The following is a 7,858-nucleotide window of genomic DNA, read 5'->3' on the forward strand; positions in this document are numbered from 1 at the left end:
AATTCAGGCCTTAAAGCTTAATTCTAATAAAGTAGAATTGTTTTCCTCTGAAAGCATAAGCTACTTATCGCACAAAACACCAATGTATGTTTTTATTTTTCTTGGTAAATTACTTAATGTATTGGTTGCTTAAAAATTGCCAGGTCAAAAGTGCTATGTAAATATTAAGTAATAATGTTTTTTTTCTAATAGCTTTCTCTGCATTGATTTCTCTCGAGCATCTGACAGGAAATGTGGACAGATCTATGTATGTACTCACACAGGCAGAGGTGTGTGCTGCTCTGTGCTTTTCAGACTCAGACTGGAACATTTGTTATGTTGTCTTTAACTCACAGGCAAAGTTTCTGATTTCAATTATACTCTCCTGATCTCTGTTTTTTTAGTAGAAATATGTTGGGTTTTTTTTCCTCACATGGCTGAAGTAATTATGGCACAGTTTTGGCATGATTTACAGAGACCTGGATAACATGAAAGCCTTTGGTGAGGCATGGTAGGGTTCTCCCTCTGTCTGTCCAGTGCAGATAAAGTGGGTGGTCAGAGCATACTGAGAAGGAAGCTTTTGCCCTGCTGGTAACGATTTATTAAATGCATGTGTTTTGGTTTAGCTTAATTGTACTCTCTACAAGGCTGTTACAAATATAGTCCCAGTGGCATGCATGAACGTCACTTGGCTGTTCAGATGTCATTTGCATCCTGTTTTCAAACTGCAGGTGATAACTTTGTGGTATTTTGGGAACTGCTGGCCCAGATTGTTGCATATACTTTCTTATTGTTACCAATTTGAAAGCAAACTCACGTCCTTACTTGGTACTTATCTCTATCTTTTTATTGCCTCTGCTTAGCAGCTTTTGAATCCTCTGGCTCATTTTAACCACATTTTGCAGAGGAAAGTTGAGCTCTAGGGGATAGTGAGTTGCAGTAATCTTGAAAATGAGAGGAACTGTGTTTTGTACATCAGAGAGTTCATACTTTATTAACTTGAGGGAAAGAATAGACAGGAAGCCTAAGTTTTAATGCTTCTGCTCCTTGTTTCTCATAGGCTTCCTTCTCTAGTGCTCCAAATCTGATTCTGATCTGCACTAACAAAGACAAAAAATAATGAATTAAAATATTCCATAGCTGTGTTATCTTCACATTCCTTGTAAAACTAAAGGCACTCCTAGAGAGGAGCTAACTTGTTTTGGGTTTTGGTTGTTTCTTTTTGTTTGGTTGCTTTTTGGCTTTTGTTTCTTTTTTATTCGAGGTCTTGGTTGTTGTCTTTTTCCTCACTTGTGGTGAAAACAGATCCTAAATTCACTTTGCTTGTGAACCAACTTCAAGAGCAATGCCTGTCCCCTTTTCACTCCAGCACACAGTGTATTATCACTGGTCTGCTTTCTGATCCAGTGCTGGGAAGATATTTTTCTGAAGTTGAAAAACGTGTTGAATTTATTAATTTGGGAACTGTTCCTTAAAAGAAGTAGCGATTCCAAAGTGGCCCCAAAATATGTTTTTTCACACATAAGCATGTTGTTTTCCTGATATTGCTTAGATGCTGCCTTGTGTATACTGAGGCCACCAGCCCCCTGCTGCTACCACTTGTCTCTGTCCTCTGATTAAGGAAGCCATCAGACAGTTCTGGCTTTTGTGTAACTTGAATTTTATCTTGACGAGTTAGTAGCTTTGTTGGCTGGGAAAGCCACCTTTGATCTTATCAGTGCTCCACAAAGTTTGCTGAGAAGAGAGTGATTATATAGGGATTGCTTAAGCTTATCTTCTAAGATGAAAAAAAGATGTCTCCTCAGTGTGTCTGCCTATATTTGATATCCCTTAATTGACAGAGAAAGGGTGAATGATGATGGCCTTATCCTGATTTAGACTAAGTCCCCAGCCTATTATTACAGCTATGTGAAGAGACCTGGAAGGAGATGTGAATTCAGCGTGTGTTTATTTTAAATGTGAGGGTGTAAAAGAAGCTTGACACAGGAGTTTGGGCTTGGAAATTCGTCGTGACTGATGACTTGTTATATGTCATCTGCAGAGGCTGAGGTGGTGTCTTTGTGAGCTGCCCTTAAGAAGATTTATGTAAGGTGGAAAGAAGCTTGTGGGTGGTGGAAAATTCCCTTTCAGCCTAAGTTAGCTGTGTGTGTTCCTAGGCTGGGGAAGGTTTCAGAAGGAAATGATCCTATTAGCAGGAAAGTCTGCAGTGCTCTCAGGCTGGCTCCCTGCTGGAGGAGGGGAGGAGTGAGTTCAGCTCAACCTGATGTATGCAGCTAACTTTGGTGCTTTCTTGTATATATTTCTATTTTTGAGATTTTAATGCAATTGTGTGCATCTGAGCTGTTGTCTTGCTTTCCTGTGTGTGGCAGTAGCCTGAGGTGCCTCACTTCATCACCACCAGAGCAACTTTGAAAGGCCTGAAGCCTGTTTTGCTCTGCAGTTGGAGATGTTCCCCAGGGAGCGAGCAGCATCAGGCTTGTGGCTGTGTGGCTGGTGGCAACAGGCTGGGATCAGCACAGAAATGGTGCTGGGTCAGGGTAAAATGGTCGTTTTTCCCTTTTAATCCAGGCAGAAGTGAAAGGGAAAAAAGAGGTGTGTTTGCTTTGAGTCGTAAAAAGGAAACCATGCTGATAGAAATCCCAGACTGGTAAGCCCAGACAAGCAGTATCTCAGAGAGCAACACTGAAAAGAAAGCCATGGGCAGTTTCTTGAAGCCCAGTAGGAGATGCTGGACTCAATGTTGAAGGAAAGTTGCTGAAACTTAGTGGGAGGTGTTAGCTGAGCAAGCATGCTCCCCTGTATGGTGTATGTGCATGGCAGAGGAGCAGCTCCTGGTGGGACAACATCTACACGGCAGGCTGAAAGCATGAAGTGTCTGCTGCCCCTGTCTGTGTAAAATCACAGAAAGGAGGAAAAAAAGAAAAAAAAAAAGAAAAGCAAACAAACCAAACCAAAACCAACCAACCAAACAAAAAACAAACCACCACCAACAACAAAAAAAAAGGTGGAAAGGAAGTAATGAAAAAGTAGTTCTGAAGGTGGCACTACTGGAAATGCAGTACCCACCCTAACAGCACTGGATATATTGACCACCCTGGATGATTTGTACAAGTAATATCTGAGCAGTTTGTGGGACAAAAGCAAATTTGAAAATAGGAGGGTTTATATGGATCATAGGGCATCTGTACATGCCCTGGAAAGCGGTTTAATGATGCGAAGATAGCCAGGGTTCTCAATCAATGTATGTATGTGAATGGATATTATCTGGGAAACACATATAGCTATGCTGAAAGCATACAAAGAGAAGGAAAAGCTCTTCTGGAATGCCTAGCTCCTTCAACAACTATGTGTTATGCACCTACTGTGATTGAAGAAGTAGGAATGTTTAGTCTTGTAGATCTTTTGTTTCTTGCTGTCTGCAGCCTTTCTGTTTTATTCAGTTTTCTTTCCCATTTGCTGAGAGGCCTTTGGATGGTACAACACAGTATGACTGGTTTTCTTTTGTCAGATGAGTGGAAGAGGCTGTAGGAAATACAAAATTTCTCCATAATTTTGAGGAACACAAAAAGAAAGTTCAGTGAGTTGTTATCAATTATGAATCACTTCTGGTGCCTGTGAAATACCAAGATTGAGTGAGCTACTTCTTGGCTGTCTCATGTGTTGGTCAGGAATTCATTTACGTAAAAATTATCACTGTTCCTGTCCATACTTGGCATTTTTGTTCTTTTGCTCTGAATGGCTTCCAGTAAGGTTTTACAGCAAATAAAATTTGAAATATGCCATACTACAAAGCTTTGCTTTGGATCCACCTATTTTACTCTAGTTCTAGGAGAAGTGTTTTGTAGAAAAAGAGCTGACTTCTTGCACTTCCCCACTCTCCTTGGTTTCTGACTGTTCTTTGCAATACTGTACTGTTTGTACTTGTGAAAAGGCAACAAGCAAGAAGACTCAGCAAACACTGGAGAGAACAGGACTCTAAAGCAGACTTTTTATTGATATTCCTCTGTCTACTTCATAAGTTTCTTTCTCCCGCCAGCATCAGTTTTCCTTTCATTATCAGTCTAGCTTTTTGTATCAAAACCCATTGGGTTATGTATTTATGATTAAAATTACAGGTTTAGAAATATGTGAGAGGAAGAGGATTAGGGACAGAGTTGCATCAAGGGAGAAAGAAGCATCACGAGGAGGGGAAGCCACTTTCCACAGTTCCACAACATTTCCTCCATTTGGTTTAGCTGCTTTTGGGACCTCAGTTCTTGGCTTTTTGGCTAAAGCCAAGTGTAATTTAGGTGTGTTTCTTGTTGGTGCCTTGGTTTTATATATGCACACACTTGCTGCTCTCTGGTATCATCAGGATAGGTTCTTGGAAGCTAGATCTGATCCCATCAAGTGTTACAGGCCTGCATAGTGAAGATGGAGAAAAGGTGTAATTTCTTTGCTTTCTAAGCAGTAGCAATGTGTTGCTTTACTCCTCTAGACTACTAGACTGTGTAAACATAATTTCACTTTTCTGGAAGCCAACTAGTTATGACACCAGTGTTTTAATCAGGTTTTACTCTCTGTAGACTGTTTAAATACACTGCTGTGTGAGAGCAAGGTCTGAAGTAAATTCTAATTGGGTTTTGTGAGTCTAGGTTGAATTAATAGATTATTGGAAATGCCATGCTGATGAAAAACAATTTACATTAATTACTGCTATCTCCATCTACTATTGTATGATTGCTTGCCAGTCAGAGGAAACCACTTCATTAGCTAGTGATACTTTTTTATAGTAATCCACTTGTTGATGGATTTGGGGCTTAAAATGCAGCTTTAGGTAGGCTTGCTTTATGCAGTCCTCTCATGTTCTGAAATAGTACTGGCAGAGTTTTCCTACTTCCATTATTTTGGGGCCTCTTCTGGAGCTTCTAATTGGAACTGTTTCAGGTTTAAACACATCACATTGGAAAGTATGTAATTCAGTTGCAGGTAGAACAGGACAACGTGAAGGCTTTAGTGAAGAAGGGTAAACCAGGAGCATGATGTGTCAATGAGAAAGCTACCACCTGATCTCCATGGATCCAGATAAATATTTCCAATAATGGCCAGTGAAGTTAAGCATGGTGACTGAGGCTATGGAGAGGCCTCAGCTTAACCCCATTTCCAGTTCTCATCAGCTGTGACGGGGGGGGATCGAACAGAGACGAAGAGAGGGGCTGCCAGTGTTTGAGTGGAATGAAGAACCCACCCCCCCAGGCAGCAAGTAGAAACTTAGCCTAGGAAAGCAGGAAGGGGTATAACTGCTGTCTAAACCTGTCTTGAGGGCAATGAAGGAGTGGGAGAGGCTCATATCCAGAGGAGGAGAGCCAGAAGATGATGCAGTCACTAACACAAGGCAGTTTGAGTCTGCCAGGAGCCAGGTGAGGCTGGAAACTGCGGGGAGGTTTCCTACCTTGAAGCTCTGTCATCATTTTGGCATATATAAAGAAAGAAAAATAATACTGGACTCCTTTGCTGCTAAAGCAGCAGAACCTTAGACTTCATGTCCCAGCTGGCCCTTCAGATTCCATCTCTTCTCAAACCAGTGAGCTGTGGCTGCAAGGAGGGCTGCTCTGTGGCTGCCATCATGAGACATGAAGAAGCCATTGCTGGAGGAGGGAAACATATCAAATAAGCTTTATTGATTACTGTACCCTGTTAAACTTTTTCTAAGAGTCTGGGAGTACTGAAGGTATCTATAACATGTTTAGAGAAGATGAAAAGTTCCCGTAGGAGATGAAGCAGGAATAAAATATTAATGGCTATTACCAGCAGATACCTTTAAAACAATTGTAACCTCTGCGTTCAGTCAGGCAGAGTGAACTTAGCACGTAGATTGCCAGCACTTATGGTATTGCAGGTTGCACAGAATGCTGTCAGGAGCTCAATTTGGTGCATTATTTTAATTTTGCCCTGACACACAAGCACTCAGAGGGGTATGTGTTTGCAATCAGTGCAGCAACCTGATGCTGCAAACTGCAAGGGATTCTTTCATTAGCTGCTTGAAACTTTAACGTGTAGCTGAGGGCTTTCTTTGTGAGGTATTATTCTCAAACTTACTGAGCCTACTAGGGGCATGGAAAGACTTAGTGTATTCTCTGCTCTACCTGAGGGCAAGCATGGATGAGAATCAGAAAACCTGGGGCTTTAGGGGGTTAGTTTGAGATTTGTTTGAGTTATTTGAGGTGAGTTCTGCAAGTACAACAGGATCCTAGAGCACCCTGTCTTTAGCTTGGAGGAGCTTACAAGAAACTTTGGGCTATTGGCTGAGGTAGTTTCTTTTACAGGATGTAGAACAGATAGTGCCAGCTGCAATTAGGTTTTCTAAATGCTTTCTTTATAAACCTCTGGCCTTTTGCTGACTGTTTCTAAGAGCTGAAACAATTACACCATTTCTGGGAATACCCTTTAAGAAAATCACTTGGGTTGTATTGTGCCCTTGACTGGAAAAAAAACTTGGTGAGCTACACTGACCTCTTGCACGGGATAAAGGACTTAGCTCTCAGAAGTCTCAGAAGATGAAGTTGCTGTTGCTTGAAATGTGTCTTTTGCTCTTCTGGTGATAAAACCACTGGGGAAATGACAAATCTTTGAAGAATTCAGGCCACACAAACTGGGAAAAGCCCTAGAGGTTGGTGATTAAATTCTTCATAGAGGGTATGACCTGGCCTGGCCTGCAAGTGGTGAAGCCCTTTCACCCATGGCTGTAGCAGCCTGCTGCAACTTCAAGTGCTGGACCCAAATAGGGCTGAAATCCAACAGGGTGGGAGATGGAGAGGAGGCAAGGGACTGACTGAGCATGGAGACATGCATGTGAAGCATGCTGGGGTTGAATCTTTTTCAGTTTTTTTGGCCTATATCTAGAAATGGGAAATGTCAAAACTGGGGGCTCCCTCTTGCCCTCTCCCATCCTTCTTAGCACAGGAGTTATTCATATTACATTATCACACGCTATTTTTTTCACAGAATTTGTGTCTCATTCATTACACTGGGGAGATGGGTGCTTCTGTGTTGAGCGGGGTCTTGAAGAAAAGTAAGATGCCTGTGGCTGTTTCATTATCCCTTGGAGAAGATAGAAGGTGGGTACTGACAGAGGGGAGAACTGCATGAAGAAAAAGAAGATAATCTTACATCTTCCAACAGTTGCCACGGAAGTTTTGCATGATGCTAATTACATCATCCAGCCCTGACTTCTTCCAAATAGTCACTGGTGAAAGGTTCCTCATTTTCTGACCACAAGACTTGGGCTATGACTTGCACAAGCCCTATATGCTCACAGCTTCAACTGAAGTTAATCAAGGCTCTACGCTGAATATAATACTAAATCAGGTTTTATTTGCCCCTGCTGACTCTCCAACATGGGAGATTTTTTTTCTTTAGGCTCTCTGCACATCAGATCTTCACTTATAAAGGTCAGTTAATACATGTTCCTTCACTCCAGAAGTACTTTGGGAAAATAATTACTGTCTGGAAAACTACAGGAATAGAAAAGATGAAGGTTTTATCTCATGTTCTGGGAGTATCATATAAACATGACCTGAAGGACAAAACAAAGCATGGGAAAGCTGCCCAGACATGGAGGAGGAGGCCAGGGTATAATGCATAGGTGTGGGGGGGGACAAATTAGGGAGCCAGCACTATAGCAGGTTCATTTCCCTAGGGCCAGGGTGGCTGCCATAAAGGCTGGCTGTAAGGATATGAAATCATGGGCTGTCCAGTGCATGACTTGATACAAGTTATAGTGTGGGCCAGGAGCGTGCCTGTGAAACAAAACTCAGCACTGGAAACTCCTTTGATTCTCTGGCTCAAATGCCTTGCTCCTGAGGTACAAGAACTGGGCTCCTCAGCCAAATATTAGCAC

This window comes from Heliangelus exortis, chromosome 1 (genome assembly GCF_036169615.1).
Source record: "Heliangelus exortis chromosome 1, bHelExo1.hap1, whole genome shotgun sequence".
NCBI classification, from domain to species: domain Eukaryota; kingdom Metazoa; phylum Chordata; class Aves; order Apodiformes; family Trochilidae; genus Heliangelus; species Heliangelus exortis.